The sequence below is a fragment of the Stegostoma tigrinum genome, chromosome 17 (assembly GCF_030684315.1).
Source record: "Stegostoma tigrinum isolate sSteTig4 chromosome 17, sSteTig4.hap1, whole genome shotgun sequence".
Lineage (NCBI taxonomy): Eukaryota > Metazoa > Chordata > Chondrichthyes > Orectolobiformes > Stegostomatidae > Stegostoma > Stegostoma tigrinum.
This window is the reverse complement of record NC_081370.1, coordinates 21,071,334-21,089,953: the sequence shown is the minus strand read 5'-3', so window position 1 is coordinate 21,089,953 and position 18,620 is coordinate 21,071,334. Positions and strand designations below refer to the sequence as shown.

At 41.8% G+C, this 18,620-nt stretch overlaps 1 protein-coding gene across 2 annotated transcripts in view; it reads left to right on the top strand.

Moving 5' to 3' along the window:
- Positions 1 to 18,620, top strand: part of LOC125459161 (leucine-rich repeat-containing protein 10B) — a 114,613-nt gene that overhangs the window by 31,660 nt on the left and 64,333 nt on the right. Inside the window, exon 4 of one of the 2 annotated variants that reach the window (XR_009446836.1) lies at positions 1,836 to 1,910. The exons of the other annotated variant lie outside the window; for it this stretch is intronic. The gene's annotated coding sequence lies outside the window, so the exon portion shown is untranslated. Of the gene's footprint in view, positions 1 to 1,835; positions 1,911 to 18,620 lie in introns of those variants that run through there. 2 annotated transcript variants of the gene reach the window in all.

Here is an 18,620-nt window from a genome sequence, read left to right as displayed (position 1 = left end):
AAGAGGGTGGAAAAGATGCGAAAGACATCAGGTGTTTTCGCTACAATAAGGTGGGACTCACAAAGTCACAGCGCTGGTGGCGTAAGAAAGACCTAGGATAAAAGATGTGGCAGAAGAGGCTAAACCAGTGGGACTAGTTGAGGTAGTGAAGGAAATCCCCAGACAAGTCAAGGAGCTGCAGGAGAGTGCAAAGTTACTGGCTGGATAGTAAGATGGTGCCTGATCTTTTCAACGACTTCATCTGTGTGGATAAGGTTTACTCAGGTAGAACAGAGGGAGTAGGTAAAGAAATTAATGTAATAAGAGATACAGGAGCTGGTTAGTCTCTAGTAGTAAGGAGGAAAATATTTGCACTCCTTCTGAAATATTGCTCGAGAGAATGATAATCTGTGGAATAAATAAAGAGAGAAATAATATTCCCCTGTGTAAGAGAAGGCTAGAAAGTTAAACAATACTGTGGAAGGGATAGTGGGAGTGAGTGAAAAATTGGCTATTCCAGGAGCACAGTTTGTTCTTGAAATTGATGTAATTGGATTGCAGGTGGGAGTGATGCCCATTGTAGCGGAGAAACTGAAAGAAAACCAGGGAAGTGAGGAGTTAAAAGGAAAACGCTCTGGAATTTTTCTGCATTGTCTGCTGACAAGATCCCACAGCCATAAGTTAAAACAAGAAGGGTAAACAAAAGAGAAAGGTGAAGGTGTTGAGGCCCAGTTAACTGACACCCTGTTTGATGAAATGGTAAAGGAGAAACCTAAGCAGGGAGAGGATCAGAAATAATGGGAACTGCAGATGCTGGAGAATCCAAGATAACAAAGTGTGGAGCTGGATGAACACAGCAGGCCAAGCAGCATCTCAGGAGCACAAAAGCTGACATTTTGGGCCTAGACCCTTCATCAGAGAGGGGGATGGGGAGAGGGTTCTGGAATAAATAGGGAGAGAGGGGGAGGCGGACCAAAGATGGAGAGAAAAGAAGATAGGTATAGAGGAGAGTATAGGTGAGGAGGTGGGGAGGGGATAGGTCAGTGCAGGGAAGACGGACAGGTCAAGGAGGCGAGATGAGGTTAGTAGGTAGGAAATGGAGGTGCGGCTTGAGGTGGGAGGAAGGGATGGGTGAGAGGAAGAACAGGTTAGGGAGTCGGGGCCAGGCTGGGCTGGTTTTGGGATGCAGTGGTTTTGGGATCCCAGTCACGAACTATTTTAACTCCCCCTCCCATTCCTCAGACGACATGTCCATCATGGGCCTCCTGCAGTGCCACAATGATGTCACCCGAAGGTTGCAGGAACAGCAACTCATTTTCCGCTTGGGAACCCTGCAGCCTAATGGTATCAATGTGGACTTCACAAGCTTCAAAATCTCCCCTTCCCCCACTGCATCCCAAAACCATCCCAGCTCATCCCCTCCCCTCACTGCATCCCAAAACAAGCTCAGCCTGTCCCCGCCTCCCTAACCTGTTCTTCCTCTCACCATCCCTTCCTCCCACCTCAAGCTGCACCTCCATTTCCTACCTACTAACCTCATCCTGCCTCCTTGACCTGTCCATCTTCCCTGGACTGACCTATCTCCTCCCTACCTCCCCACCTATACTCTCCTCTCCACCTATCTTCTTTTCTCTCCATCTTCGGTCCGCCTCCCCCTCTCTCCCTACTTATTCCAGAACCCTCTCCCCATCCCCCTCTCTGATGAAGGGTCTTGGCCCGAAAGATCAGCTTTTGTGGTCTTGAGATGCTGCTTGGCCTGCTGTGTTCATCCAGGTTGAAGATCAGGCAGCTTTTCTTGAATGCTGAATTGCCCATCAAGAAACGGCCATTCACAACCAGATACTATCTCCACCCAGGCAGGAAACATAAAGAACTACCAAGAAAGGCACCTCAGTTCTCTATCTACATCCTCCACTGATAACGAATCTGACCAGTCTTATTGGAGATTAGGATGTGGCTCATCTGCCTACCTACCTGCTTGCTGCAGATGGATTGTCTCTTGAGGTAGGTAGTCAATGATGGGCTGAAGAATAACTTGTGTGACATTATATCAAATGCCCAGGTTGTTAAGTGGCAGAGAGTGGTATTTTCAATTCCCAAAGAATAGACTCGAATAATGGCTTCCTTTCATCAATTTTTTCTTTTCTTTTCTTCAGTAGTTGCCTGTTTGTTGTAACAACAAAGTGACTAGTTTTTTTGTGTGTGAGAGGATGAGCAGTGAGTAAGTGTTGGCTATTTAAGTGGTAGGGGGCGCCAGGGTTAAACTCGATCATGCTATCATCTAACACCCATTTGCACACACATTTCCTTAAGAGGTATTGGATCATGACCAATAGTGAAAACACTGTCTGTATACTGCAATATGACTGTTGAGTCAGGCTGTCGCAACAACCTGGGATAAAAGCGGCTCATGCAATGCCCAGCTGGGATTGCAGCTGAGATTTGCTTGGCTTCCGGCAGAGTGCTACTCTGGAAAATATATTGACCAAGACAAAAGAGTGAAAGGTAACATAGAAATGAGGTTGTCACCATTGTTTCAAATAAGCTTTTGGCTGATAGTGACTCACACAGTATTATTCCAGAAATAATTTCAAGACTTTATTAAGATTTCTCAGCCCATTCAGCCTCCTACTTTAAACATTTTCACCATAAAACTAAGGAACTCTGAGTGCAAGCTCACTCATGTGGAAGCCTACCAGGAACTGCATTGCATCTGTGCCTCTTGAGGCCTGGGCCTCATCCCATGTAGAAAGAACACCGAAGCAAACTTCTTACACAGCCATGCTTTTAATCGAAAGGCACAGAAAGGCATGTGTATCTTTCTGCAAGTACTCCTCAGTACTTTTTGATGCAAGCTGTTTAAAAAAGCCATTGGTCAGCCGGCTGGAAGCGTAGGTTCATTGTTATCTGGCCTCATTTTCCCACATCTATCTTTTCCCCACACATCATAGCTGTTACTTTTTCTATTTGCGTTTGGCAACATGGTCACTTCAGTGTTGACAGCAATCCTGCATTGCTTCACAGATTCAGAATACTAAGCATTTATAAATTATGGATACAATAGTATTCTTCAACTCTGTCAAACTTACATTCAGCATCTGCATGCAAATCCTGGTGAAATTGTTAGGTTTATTTATGAACTGACAAAAAGTTGGCACAGGGGCTCAGTGGTTAGCACTGCTGCCCCACAATGCCAAGGACCTGTGTTCGATTCCACCCTCTGGTGACTGGCTGGGTGGAGTTCACACATTCTCCCCATTTCTGGTTGGGTTTCCTCCCACAGTCCAATGACGTGTCGATTAGCTGGATTGGCCATGCTAAATTGCTCACAGTGTCCAGGGATGTGCAGGCTAGATGGGTTAGCCATGGGAAATGCAGGGTTACAGGGATAGGATGAAGGGATGGGTCTGGGTGAAATGCTCTTTGGAGCGTCAATGGGACTTAATAGGCTGAATAGCCAATTTTCACCCTATAGAGATTCTATGATTCTACATAAAAAAAATCAGGCCATACATTTGGTCCTGCCACTCACATCATTGAGGGTTGAAATGGCCTCTTGCTTCAATTTAAAATTTAGGGGTCATGCTATCTTTACTGGACCCTGTCCTGCTCAGACAATTTTAGGGCCATTAGATCTTTTATTGTCACAGGAACAGATTTTTGCCACTTTGAGAGGGAGCACCATCTCTGAGAGGCGCCAACGAATTAGATGGCCATAGCTCTCTCGTGCCAACAGCACCATCAATGGCAGTGTCCACTGGTCGAATAGCAAGAGTTCATCATGCTAAAAATTCATGGAACTAGATAGGAAGGTGATTACAGGGGTGTTTGTCATGCCCTATTTGGAACACCCCAGGGAGGAGGAGCATTGGGGTGATTGACAGTGCAGGAAGGAGATGTGGGGTATCGGCAAATGTTTAGGGTAGAATATTGTGTGTGGGTGCCTCCATTGGGCGCAGTATATTTGAACAGGAGGATCACCACTCTTCAGTCCTCAATTTGTGACACCATTTGTTAAACACCAGTGGAGTTGAGTTCAATGCTGCCATTATGGCATGCAATTTTATGTTCCTTCCCATTAATTTATAATTTAATAACATGAAAATTTATTGCAGAAGTTTGTTGTTCAGCCTCAGAGACTGATTCCCTTCATTACAATTGCTTTCATTATGTGCCTTTTCCTAAAAGGTATAAAACTAGCCATACTAGATCAATAGCCAATTATAGATAGCACTAACTTAGGACAAGGTTGAGGGGCCTGGTTAGCTTGGATAGCTAGTGTGTATTTTAGAATAATAGCAATGGTTTGATTCACATTCCAGCTGAGTTAGACACAGGTCCTGCTTCATCCCCCTGTCCTTAAGAATGGAAGGAAAAGATAAACCATCACCGACAAAATCTGGCAAGGAAATGGCTCAGGATAAAACATCAGCAGACAATGAACCAGACATCCATGCATGCATTATTGATGGGTAATCAATTCAATTAATGGCCGTCTTACTACATTGATGCAAGTTAAAATGGTCCTCTTTGGATATCTGTTGCAATTTCAAGGAGTGAATACACCTGTCACAAGCGTGATCAAGATATTACAGTAGTTATACAAACTTGCTTTATAGCGTACTTGCTGTAAAATTGAGTGAGTTGTCACAATGCTAGACAGAGTGCACAAGACTGTTCTAAAGATGCACGAGCTGCACAGTATTGAAGAGGAGTGGCTTGCGCTTTTATTTAGTGTGTTCACATCTCTGCACTGCATTATAATTGAACCCATATGCTTTAGTTATAAGTTTAGTTTTGAAGTGACCGGCTGCTAACTTTTAAATAAAACTTATAACCCTGCTTTCAGAAATCCTCTTGGGATATTTCCAAGAGGAATATTGAGTTTTGAACTCAACAATAATGTTCAGCAAGATCTGAGTTTGAGCCATAAACACATTGATCAGTATACCTAGGGGTTAAAATTGTATCAGAGATAATGGGAACTGCAGATGATGGAGAATCCTGATGAAGGATCTAGGCCCGAGACATCAGCTTTTGTGCTCCAAAAGGTGCTGTTTGATCAGTATACCTAGGCCACTTGTTTCTTCATTGATTCTCACCTCAAGAGATATTGTGTTAGTTAACAAAGAGGAAATACAGAGAATACGTAGAGGAAATAAAATTCTGTTAAGCCCAATTCAACAATGTAGTGGCTCAGGAAAGGTTTCTGTGGGGTTTCATGGTCTCTGCCAAGCACAATTTATGGTGATGGCCTGCTGGTATTATCGCTGGACAATTAATCCAGACACTGAGGTAACGTTCTGGGGACTTGTGCATGAATCCTGCTATGGCAGGAATTGGAACTCGAATTCAATAAAAATCCGGGATTAAGAGTTTGATGATGTGAATCTGTAATTGATTGTCAGGAAAAAAATACATCTGGTTCACCGACGTCTTTTAGGGAAGGAAATCTGTCATCCTTATCTGGTCTAGTCTAAATGTGACTCTAGAACCACAGCAATGTGGTTGACTCTTAACAGCCCTCTGGGAAATTAGGGATAGCTATTAAATGGTAGCCTAGCTAGCGACACCCTCATTCCATGAATGATTAAAATAAAATTCTAACTGGCACTGTCATCCACACTGCACATCCTCTTATTTTTGTTTGCATCCTAATTTATTGCACAAAGATGGAGTTGTGGCAAAACAGGCCAATACAATCAATAAAGATTGAAAGTGAAGAGGACAAAACCTAATAGAAGTTAGGAGTTTTGCCTAATAGAAATTACAAAGTGCCTCAGCTACCAGCTTGTGCAGCATGAGCCTGGGTTATTCTCACTGAAGCTACATGCCTGTAGGCTTGCATGGGTAGTTAGGGCCTCTCACTGGCCAAAGTGTGTCAATGTCTTCTCCTCAAATATGACACTTAGGTAAGTGGAATTTTTGGAGTGGAGAATAGTTCCATTATTGTGTTAGATAATGTACGGACACTGCCCACTTGCTGCCTGTAGCTGAGAGCTAAACACAGAAACTATCACAGAGCCTGCAGTATGAAACAAAGGCAAAAGTGAATGAGTAACCTGAAGTAATCCACATATAATGTGTCTAGTGTCATGTGCAGGATAAAATCCAGCTGCTGGAAATTAATAATACTCATAGCAGGGGGTGTCAGACTGTCAGGCTGACCTTAACATCATGCTACACAATCTGTGTTGACGTATCACTTTCACTTTCTGTTACTGTTGGAAGTAGATTTCAATTTAATAGCTATTGGAAAGCAAGCTGAATAAATATTGAACTATTCATTCCAGTGACTGCAGCTCCAGCTTTATTTATTTTGCTATCCTTGCTGCCATCTTATATTGTGTCTGGGCTTCCTGCATAATTGTTGTGAACTTTCCAGCAAATAAAAGTTAACGATTTTTTACAGAGCCCTAATCTAATGTTAAAACCTTTATAAAATGATAAAGTATTTATTATACATTTTAGCAACATCTCCGCCTATGTTTAGTTCTACAAATTTTAGGAACTCTGCAGTTCTTTATGGGGTACATTATTTGTAATTTTAAGAAAGCAAAAGCAAACTCCTGGGAATTTTGCTGCCCCACTGCAAGCACAGAGCTTTTCCAATGATAGCAAAAAATAAGTTCTTGGCAGCCTGTTCATTGATTATCACAGGGTCAAGTCTAACAACTCTTACAAGTCTGACTGTACTAGTAAGCTTTGTATCAGCACATGTAGATTGAGGGACTTGCCACGCAATCATGATATTGATTTCCAAAATACTTAATATTTGGTATGTGTTGGAATAAAGGAACACCTATTCTTACATTAAGTAAAACAAAAATAATAAATATGTTTCATTAATGTAATTTGTATACAGGATTACCATTGTGTTATGGGGACCTGTACCTTTTCTAATATGATTGGGAGTGAAGTGACAACCTCAGAAACTAAATGACTGTGAACCCCCACTGATGCAGCAGACATCAGCCTGCTGCATTAGATTTCCTGCTGCATTTTGCAGCTCAGTTCCAAACCAGTTTTTAAAAAATGTTGGACAGCCATCAGCGGAGAGTGATACCAGCTGTTAAATTAATGATGCTACAATTGACGTAAGCAGTTTAAGCTAAGGGTGCAATTGGTTGTTCCCTGTTTTTAAAGGAATGATGCTGCACACCACTTCCTATCGATAAGCAGTGATTTCAAAAAGGTTTTACATCTGCAATTTTCTTTTTATCCTATCTACTACAGTCCTTTCTCCAACTTGTAAGATCGTGCTCCAATTACAGTCTGCTGGATATAAGCTTTTATAGAAAAAACATAACAATTTCCAAAATGTAAATATATCAGATGAAGTTGTGGTGAGTCTAGCACAGGATTGCAAGCGCATTGAAAATTGTGTTGTCATACCCTCCAGAACTTGATAATATTTTGAAGAGGGGCTTTGGGGAAACTGCAAGCCTCCAAATAACAGGCTGTTGAACTTATTAATCAACTTATTAATAGGCTTTAGAGCAGCAGTTTTAAATGATCAATCAAGAGCTTACCAGGAAAGTTCAGGCAAGCTTGTGGCACAGTGGTAGTACCCCTGCCCTGAACCCAGAGGCCTGTGTTCAAGTCCTACCTAATCCAGAGGTGAGTAATACCATCTCTGAACTGGTTGATTAGGAAAAAAAGATTAAATAAGTAAAAGAGGGAATGCTCTGATGAAGGGTCTAGGCCCGAAACGTCAGCTTTTGTGCTCCTGAGATGCTGCTTGGCCTGCTGTGTTCATCCAGCCTCACATTTCATTATCTTGGATTCTCCAGCATCTGCAGTTCCCATTATCACCAAAGCATAGGTGCTCCTGTGTTGCAGTGGTAGTGTCCCTTACCTGGATCAAGAGGCCCAGGTTCAAGTCCGACCTACTCCAAAAATGTTTAATAACTACTCTGAATAGGTTAATTAGAAAAATAGTTTAAATTTAAAAAAGCAAAAGATAAACAGGGAATGTTCAGTGACTTGGACACAGTAGAGCCATAGAAATGTACAGCAGGGCAACAAACCCATCCATCTAACTCATCCATGCCAACCAGATATCTTACCTTAATGTAGCTCCATTTGCCAGTATTTGGCCCATATCCCTCTAATCCCTTACTATTCATATACCCATTTTAATTGTGATCATTCCAGCCTCCACCACTTCCTCAGGCAGCTCATTCCAAAAAGTTGCCCCTTGGGTTGCTTTTAAATCTTTCCCCACTCACCTTAACAGTGAGCGGCACAGGGGCACAGTGGTTAGCACTGTAGCCTCACCGTGCCAGGGACCCAGGTTCAACTCTAGCCTTGGGCAACTGTCTGTGAGGAGTTTGCACATTCTCCCAGTGTCTGTGTGGGTATCCTCCAGGTGCTCCGGTTTCCTCCCACAGTCCAAAGATGTGCAGGCTATGTGGATCAGTCATGCTAAATTGCCCATAGTGTTCAGGAGTGTGTGGGTTATAGGGAGCTGGGTCTGGGTGGGATGCTCCAAGGGGCAGTGTGGACTTGTTGGGCCAAAGGGCCTGTTTCCACACTGTAGGGAATCTAAACCTATGACCTCTAGTTTGTGATTGCCCCACACTAGTGAAAAGACATGTCTATTTACCCTATCAATGCCCCTCATGATTTTATAAATCCCTAAGGTCACCTCTCCCCTCCGACACCCCAGGGAAAATAGCCCCAACATATTCCACCTTTCTCTGTAGCTCAAACCATCCAATCCTGGCAACATCCTTGTAAATCGCTTCTGAACCCTTTCAAGTTTCACAACATCTTTCCTATAACAGGCAGACCAAAATTGCGCACAGTATTCCAAAAGCAGCCTAATCAATGTCTTGTATAGCAGTAGCATGCCTCCCAACTGCTATACTCGACACACTGACCAATAAAGATGAACATACCAAACACCTCCTTCACTATCCTATCTATCTGCGACTCCACTTCCAAGGAGCTATGAGGCTGCACTCCAAAGTCTTTGTTCAGCAACACCCCCAGGACCTAACCATTCACTGTACATCCTGCCCTGATTTGCCTTTCCAAAATGCAGCACCTCACATTTATCTATACAAAACTCCATCTGCCACTCCCCTGCCCGTTGGCCCATCTGATCAATATCCACAACGCCTCCAATTTTGGTGTCAACTTCGAAATTACCAACAATGTTTGCATCCAATTCATTTTAAAAAATGATGAAAATCCATGGGCCCAGCATTGATCCTTGTGGCACACTGCTGGCCACAGGCCTCCAATCTGAAAAGTAATCCAGACAAACTTTCCAAATCTGACCTGGCCTGCTGTATCTGTTGCTCCCAATGTCATCTCCTCTGCAATCGGTGAGACCAAGTGCAGACTCGATGACTGATTTCTAGGGCATCTACACTCTTATGTTATAATCAACAACACTTTCTGCTCTCTAACCATTTTGACTCCCCCTCCCACCCCCTGGGTGACATATCCATCCTGGGCCTCCTCCAGTGTCACAATGGCGCCACACGTCAAATTCTGCCTCAGGAGCTTATAGCCTATTGGCCTCAATGTAGAATTCACTAGTTTCAAAATCTTGCTACCCCTAGCATCATGCCATGTCCCTCCCCCTCTTCTTGATCTGATACAACCTGTCCATTTTCTTTTCCACCTATCCGCCCCACCCTTCCTATTGACCAATCTCCACTACCTCCTGCCTGCATCCACCTATCACCATTCCACCTACTTTCTCTCAGCCCCGCACCCCCCCGAGCTCCCTTCCCCCTCCCTAGCCCTGATGAAGGGTGGAAGCCCAACACGTCAACTTTCCTGTTCCTCTGATGCTGCCTGGCCTGCTGTGTTCCTCCGGCTCCACACTGTATTGACACTGACTCTAGCATCTACAGTTTTTGCACCCTCCATTACCACCCTATGTTTCTACCTTCAGGCTAGTTCTATATCCAAATGACTAGTTCTTCCTGTATTTCATGTGATCTAACCTTGCTAACCAGTTTACCATGAGGAACGTTATCAAATGCCTTAGTAAAGTCCATGAAGATCACAGCCATGGCTCTGCCCTCATCAATCTTCTTTGTTACTTCTTCAAAAAACTCAATCATGTTGGTGTGATATGATTTCCCACACACACAGCCATGTTGACCATCCCTAATCAGTCCTTGCCTTTCCAAATACAGGTAAATCCTGTTCCTCAGGATTCCCTGCACCAACCTGCCCAACAACTGTCAGGCTCACTGGTCTATAGTTCCCTGGCTTTTACATACCATCATTCTTAATTAGTAGGTTGCTATTAGTCATGATCTACATAAGTAAGAAATAGAGAATTCAGGAGACCGGAACTAAAATGTCACCTCATCTTTATACTGATCAAACCGTTAGTTCTCTCAGGACAATGACTTCAAATAAATTTGGTGATTTACATGTACATATTAACCAATTGAATCCTTCTAACTTATTAAAGATTTAACAGCATCTCAGGTTTGTTTAATACACCCTGATCAATGGTGTGACCCTTTGATATTTTACTTATAAATTCTGTCTGATAATACCTCTGTCACTAACACCTGAAGAAGGAGTGAGGCCCCTAAAGCTTGTGTTTTCAAATGTACCTGTTGGACTGTAACCCAGCGAGTGATTTCTGACATTTGGGTCTAGATTTGTTGAAACTGAACTCAACTGCACAAATTAAGTTCGTGAATTTTATGCAAATCATTCAGATACCGATGATACATCTAGACTGTCATGATAACATAGTGCAAATGTCAATGGAATGATCAAACAAACTTGTTTTTTGATGTATTATCTGAAAACCTGCTAATAGGTTCATGACTGTTATCTATCAAAAGCCTATGCTCAGTGGCTAATATACACAATGAGTTTGCTACATTGCCTTATGCTACAGATCAATCTTATTAGCAATTATGTGAAATAGGGCCCTAGTCAAATGTAAGCTTGCTGTGAGGACGTGGCATTTCAATTGGCTACCTTGATTAAATTATCACATCATCTGTAAATTCATAAGAGCCCATTACTGGCATTTTTAGCCCTGAATGCTTTCTATTCCACCTTAGATTACCTTAGAAGGGAAAGACGTCTCAAATTTGAGCAGAAAGTGATATTTGTTTTCTCAGATTGCTGCTTTGCAGTAAATGCACATGTAGTTTCCCCAACTAATGAGATGCTGCCATTGAACTAAAAAGATGCGCTGAGTTTCAGGGCCAGTGTGATGCAAGTACATTGGCCAGACATCCTAACAACTTAGAGATCATATCTATCAACATGTCCTGTTGACTATTTTCAGTTCTAATTGTGCTCAAGTAGTCCGTGCTTGTGAGCCTCAGAACTCTCTGCTAGGCATTAGATGTGATTCTGACATTTGTCAGAATTATTAAATTGGACAGGACCAAAAATTACACTGAAAACAATTTAAGATTATCAGTTAAACCCACTGATGCATTTCTGCATGCTAGAGGATACATATATTAAACACAGAGAACTTTGTTTCATATAGGTTAAAGGAATTAATATATCAATTGCATTTTTTTTTATTTGAGCAAAGAATAATGAAATCCTTTAATCTCTGCCAAATTCCACATGCCAGCACCCTGGCTGACCACAGTCTACCTGCCTGGTCTGAGAACTAGGATTGGAAGTTAATAGTTCCTGTTGCATCTCCATGTTGAAAATTGCCCAGCCAATATGTACCCTCTTCTTATGGCATTTGAACTGTTGTTTACTTTTTCTAAGTATGCTTGCTTAGTTCTGTTGAATACATGATGAAAAGTTTTGACTTTGTGTCGGTTTTTATTAATGTTTAAGATGAGTTTGTTCTCTTGTACACAGGAAGGAGCACAGCTCCTCTGAGTTCTATTTCCCAGTGGGTCTAAGAATAGGCGAATTTGTCCGAAGTGCAGATGTTTTCAAGCATCTATAGAGTATTGGATTTGAACTCAATCCTCCCAACAAGCCAAAAATAACTTGTCAGAGTTTGTTTGTTTTATTCTTGTTCTAGCTCTCCTCCTTGTGCAAAAACATAGTAATCAATGACTCAAATGCTGGCCATGGGTAACAAGCAACATTTATTTACTTTAAATGAATTTCACTTGGAATCTGGACAACATTTGGTGAGAGTGGGCATTTTATTGCAGCGTGGCATTGCTCTGTCTTATAATCCTAACTTTTAAATAACATGTTTAAAATAAACCAGAGCACAGGTTTTCACACTTAGAACTGACTGGAATGAGTTTTCCTTTCCAGTATCCTTAAGGAAAAAAAAGTCCACAACAAATATTCAAATTTTTCTTCAAGTTATACTTCTACACCTCAAGATTTTAATTCATTTCGACTAATTAGCAAACTGTCATTAATATTTTGTGTTGTTTCTAACCTCAGCTGCACAGTTACACCCAGCAGATTGTTAAGGCTAATGCTGCCTTTGCTACACTACTATGCAGAATAGACTCTCACATTCCTGCAGGAAGGAAGTGTGATTCCAGAGGCTGCTCAACAATTGCTGCAATTCTGTCACCCACATTCTTTTGGAGTCTGGCTCTCCATAGGGAGCGTGAGGGTCAACTAATATTGAATCACCTCATTTACTGACAAACATTAGCTCATAATCTCAGTTGCTGGATCAGATAGACCAGTTGTGATCATTGTGATCCTCCAACATTTTGATTGAGGAAAACTTTAATTACAAGAAAGGATAGAGGGGAAAATGTGATTTTTAGAATGGGAATGTAATCCAGTCTCCATTCCCAGATTTAACATGTGCATTTGGACACCAGCCAGCCATTGAAGGTGGGATTCACTAACTGGAGGCAACCTAGAAAGGATTAGCATTTGAGAAACAAGGTATTTTTAAATTGCTTTAACTTTCCTCCAAATTTTATTTCAGCAGTCCAAGTTTCCTGGTCAAATTGGGCAGGAAACAGGCATTAAAGCAAACTACTGTGAATGATAGGAATCTGAAATAAAAACAAAGTTTGCAGAAACTTGGCAGGTCTGGCAGCATTTGTGGAGAGAGGAGCAGAGTTAATATTTGAATCCAGTATGACACTTCTTCAGAACCCTTTTCAAACACAGTTCAGAAGAAGAGCCATACTGGAGTCAAGAGTTTAACTCTTTCTCTCTCCACAGGTGCTGCCAGATTTGCTGAGTTTCTCCAGTGCTTCTGTGTTTATTTCAGGAGCTAGAGGTGGACTTGAGCAGCAGTTCAGATGGGGATTTGGATTGATCAGAGTTCATCTGACTAAAAGCTCAGTTATAACAACTATTATCTCAATTCCCTCTGGCAGTTTAAAAACTAGAAGAACTGCAGATACTGTAAATCAGGAACAAAAAAAGTTGCTGGAAAAGCTCAGCAGGCCTAGCAGCATCTGTGAAGAAAAACACTGAGTTAACATTTTGGGTCCGGTGACCCTTCCTTAGCATTGGTGGCTGGGAAAGTATCAGTTTATATGCAGTAGGTGTGTGGGGTAGGGAGCAAACAATAGGATAGAGCCCAAACAGAGAGAAGAACTGTTCACAGACAAAGGAATTGATAATGATCAGGCTGGGAGGGCAAAGAGTTGTTAATGGGGACTATTGAGTTCAACAATTTTAGGGCCTAAGCTCACCCATGTCCCAGCTCCCTACGCCACATACCAGGCCTTGTTATCACATAACCTGCCATTACACACCACCTGTTGTTAGTCTCTAATAGTTGCCATTAACAACTATTCACCGTCCCAGTTAGTTATTTTCAGTACTAACGTCTTGGCATTTAAATTTCCATTTTACAGATCACTTACCCACACTGCCTATAATCCAGTGTTTGTAGGGACTAAACTATGATTATTTTAGGCTGCCACTGGGTATATCCTCAAGATACCTTTTGAAGTTAAATCAAGGAAGAATGTTAGATGTTGTAAACAGGTCATAGACAAAAATATCATTAAACATTTGCTAATGTATTTTTTTTGCTCAAGCAAGCAATTTTATTTACCCATGGAAAACTAGCAGCATAATAGTAAGCTATGCAATTCTACAGAAAGGCTGGTTTCCAAGAATTATCAGGAGTTATGGATTAAAATTTAGGACTGGATTTTCATAGAGCTTTGGAGACAGGCTTGAAGACAGTGGTGCATGCAGCATTTTGCTGGTGTCCTGCCGTGAGGATGCATTTGCCTCTGATGTATCCTGTTTCAGGATACAGGTGACAACTATAGTCAATTAGGTCAAGTGAAGTGTCAACAGAAAACACTCTTCTCATGCCATCTGAAAGTTTCCAGTTAGCATCAACCTTCCTCTGCTGAAGTGTGTTGGCTGTGTCAAGGTGAGATGTGGGGAGTAGCAAAGCCTCATTCAGTGTCCTTCTCCATTTTGAGGAGCCCTGTTGCTCCCATCTACATTGACTTCAAGCCCTCTCCTGTTGGGGCTACTGACCAAACAGGTATTTTGGGCTGTAACTATTTTTAATTACATGGATCTCTCAAAACCAGCCCTTTTATAAGTTACTCCCTCAAAAATCTGCTATGCTCAGTATTCCCAAGTTCCCAAGCTATATTTCATCCCACAACAGAATTAAAATCTAAGATTGAAAATCCAACCCTGTATACCCCTTTTCATATTTCCCAAAGCAACAAAATAATGGAAATTTCTGAGATAGTAAGAACTACCAATGTTGGAGTCAGAGATAACATAATGTGGAACTGGAGGAACACAGCAGGCCAGGCAGCGTCAGAGGTGCACGGAAGTTGATATTTCAGGTTGCGACCATTCTTCAGAAATTTTTGAGAAATGCCTTCAGTCTATGAACATTCAGTTAGTTGAACATTGTATTATGCACCTAATCTCCAGCTCTCTAGCAACTGTCAGGGTGCTTTCATCAAAAAGAAACCATGTTTTGTGAACAAAATGTCGGCAACAAAGCAAGTGGCAAAGTGCATCCTCAGTAGATGAGGCAATTCTGGCTGGTGAGACTTCTAGGGCATTCATGAACACGAGCTGTATAACAGTAATTAGCATGTGCACTATTGACTTTCTGAAAGAACACTTCAAGTGTTTGGGAAAATCATGAAGTTGTCCCATCTATTATGTTGTTAATGATTGCGATCACCTCCAGCATGTTTCACAACTACAAAGCTGTCATCTTGTACCGACTCTATAACTAGCAGCAATTTACCAGAATATTTCAAGAAATTTTTAGTGGCTGTCATAAAAGGTGATTATAGCAGAGATAAAGGTCACATGACTATGACAAGTTAACCAGTGCACCAAATACAAATGCATTTCTCCGAATGATCCTCGTTTCTTTAAAAAAATTCAATATGCACTATCATTTACAGTTACAGGTTTATGGAAGTTACCCAACACATGGTTATAAAGAAAATTATTCCTCATTAACAGAAACAGGTGTTAACCCCAGTCAGTTCCACTTCCATCAGTGTGTCTCATGGATGGCATAATAGTATTTAAATCATGCATGGTATGTCAACCGATGTTCAGATCACATAGAATGGTAGGCTGAGTCTGTCGATGTTCACTTTTATTGTTCAATAAAGCCAGTTTCTATTCACTTACTGAAGACTGGAGCTCACATTACCAGACTTTATGTAGGTCAATCCTCAGTATCTTGGCAACAATAATGATGCTTTCATTTTGTAGCAGCCTGCTATATGATCTACATTTGAGCCATTAGAACAAATAAGCAGACAGCTAGACAGTAACAAGAGACACAGTCTGGCCATGCAGCTCATTGCTCTGGTTACACAATCCATGTATGTATGTATGGATAATAAGTCTGTAATGAAAGCAATGCTATTGCAGAAAAATAAGATCAAACTATCCTCTGAGTGCTTTCAAATGCCAATACTGCTCTGAAGGAGTCTTGTAATACTTAGTAGAATCTACATCAACACTAAACATAAACAGCTCCGTACAGCATTGCTTGTAATGAGGGCACCGGCTGAGGAGAAAGGGAAGGGATGGAGGCAGCAAACATACCCTCTCTATGACTATCCCAACTGGACACATGTGAAAAGAAACTCAATCACTAAATATTTCATGCATCTTGCATTGGTTACCATCACAGAATTCTTGTGGTTATAAGGCTATAACAAAATGCAGCACAAAAGAAACATTCCATTTCCAATTGTATAAGTAAAACTGCTACATTACATACTAGCCAACTACTAGCACATTGTTTATTCCAATTTTCATTTGTTCTAGTGCTATCCAAGTGGCTAAAGTGTGGCTTTTGGATGGCTGCTGACTCTGTGGTGGGACCTGCAATGACCTGGCAATAGACTGTAACACCTCAGCAGCAGTTTGGATGAATGGAAGTACTGGGAAAAGTCAATGCTTCGTAGAGTCATTGTTCTTCCTTTAGGAGGCACCTCGTGTTATAAGCAAACAGTGATTGAAGTTGACCAAGTTATTACAATTCCAGGAGGATACCCCAAATCTGTAAGCTTCCATGCAAGGTGGAATGAACTGGCTCCCCTTGTTCATTCACCCATTCCCTTCAGCTGGTCAGAGCAAGATCAATTGAAATACTGATCACTGTCTGGTGGATGTCTTTCTCCTAGGCCACTTGAGTTCTAAGAGCCAATTTAACCAGGCTTTATTGAGATAATAGAAGAGTGAGTTCATTAGCTATGCACTCCCCTCCTGCCCCCCAACACACACACACACACACACACACACACACACACACACACACACATGCATATTAATGCCCTTTGGGGAAGGAAACTGCCATCCTTACTTGGTTTGGCCTACATGTGACTCCAGACCCAGAGCAATGTAGTTGACTCTTAACTGTCCTCTGGGCAATTAGGGAAGGACAATAAATGCTGCCTGGCAAACTATGTCCTTATCCCACGAATAAATAAATAAACTATAATGCACATCCCCTCCATTCCATGCATACACCCCCATGCATCCATGTCTATGCACAACCCTTGCCCCATGCACAAAGTCCCCACTCCCTCCCATACGCTGCATTCTGTACTCTCTGCCCATACACCTATAAGTAATTTAATGAAATATAGATTGTGGATCCTTGATAGCCAAACAGTCAATTTCAGATCCTTCAGCTTTGCAGTTACTTGAAATTCTTTTGACCTCTTTCCTTTGGATGGTATTTGGCTGACAGCATTCAGTGAGAGAGTCCTTTTTGCCCTATGCCCCTCTGACCATCGAGTTGGTTTCTAGCAAGCAGAGTGAGAAGATATTTTACCTGCAATTCAGGGGTGACTAGTGGGTAACACTTTGACTGTGACTTTCACAGTATAGTAGCACTAGCCCAGACTAAAACTAATGAATACCTGGGTTCTCTAGCATGCCTTCCTCCCTTACACACCCTTTTCCATTAGCATATGCAGACCAAGGCTACAATTGCTTTAGAATCCTGTTACTGTATATTCCTGGAAGAGAAAAGTGTTTACTTGAGTTGGCTTTCTACTGAAAACGTGAAGGGGTACCATGTTGAAATTGGAACAGACATTTGATGGAATCTTTACATCCCCAATTACACCTTGATTTCTTGTGTTGTTGTCACAATAAGAACTGTGCTAGGATTCTACTTTTGCAGCTCTATGCAGTATTCAGTTTTTACCCACTCTGCAACTTGAGTAAGCCACTTACGTTGTAACAAACTTACTTTTGTGAGATTGACTGCGAGGTCAGCTAACTATACTTTCAGGAAGGCGGCTTCCAGTTGCTGAAAGTGCATTTTCCACCTCCTGTTGTAACCTGGAATGTTATCTGTACACTACACATTTAGACAAGCCTGCCACTATATGGTGCATCAGTCTTTGAAAGCTGCCTAGGAGTTTGAATAGCATGACTTAACATTGACCAAACCTGTTGGACTTACGAAGGCAGAGATTTCCTTTATACATGCAGTCAAGAGACCTATTTGTAACCCTTTAGTAAGTCTATCCTGATAATGTAAGCTGCTTTACCATATGCAATCATCCAGCTGCATATAGGGTAGGAGAGATAATGGGAACTGCAGATGCTGGAGATTCCAAGATAATAAAATGTGAGGCTGGATGAACACAGCAGGCCAAGCAGCATCTCAGGAGCACAAAAGCTGACGTTTCGGGCCTAGACCCTTCATCAGAGAGCTCTGATGAAGGGTCTAGGCCCGAAACGTCAGCTTTTGTGCTCCTGAGATGCTGCTTGGCCTGCTGTGTTCATCCAGCCTCACATTTTATTATCTTAGCATATAGGGTAGGGCTGGGTTCTGGTCACTGCAATAATTTATTGGTAATCTATGCATAGCCTTGTGGAGCCATCTGACTTGGGCATTAATGTTACTGGGAGCTTCAGCTACTGCAGTTAGGCTCTATTTGTCAATGCTCCAGCATGTAGTTAATATAATCACAAAACTGATCTAGTAATTCTGGGCCTAGTTGATAAGGATGTTGCCTTGTGCAAGGGTCCACACTTTTTAGAGTTAGGATGGTCTATCCTGGCTTGTCTCTGTTAAGCTCTTGAATGCAGTGAATGACCTTGTTAGGTCTGTCTGCTCTTCTGTACCTAGGTGTATGACTTAGGATTCTAATTTTGCTAGTTTTCTGTATTGGTTGGCTGTGTAGTAACTGTGTGGGCCCACTTGTATTACCTTCCAATTCATTCCAGGTGCCAACCTTATGCTCTAGATTGGT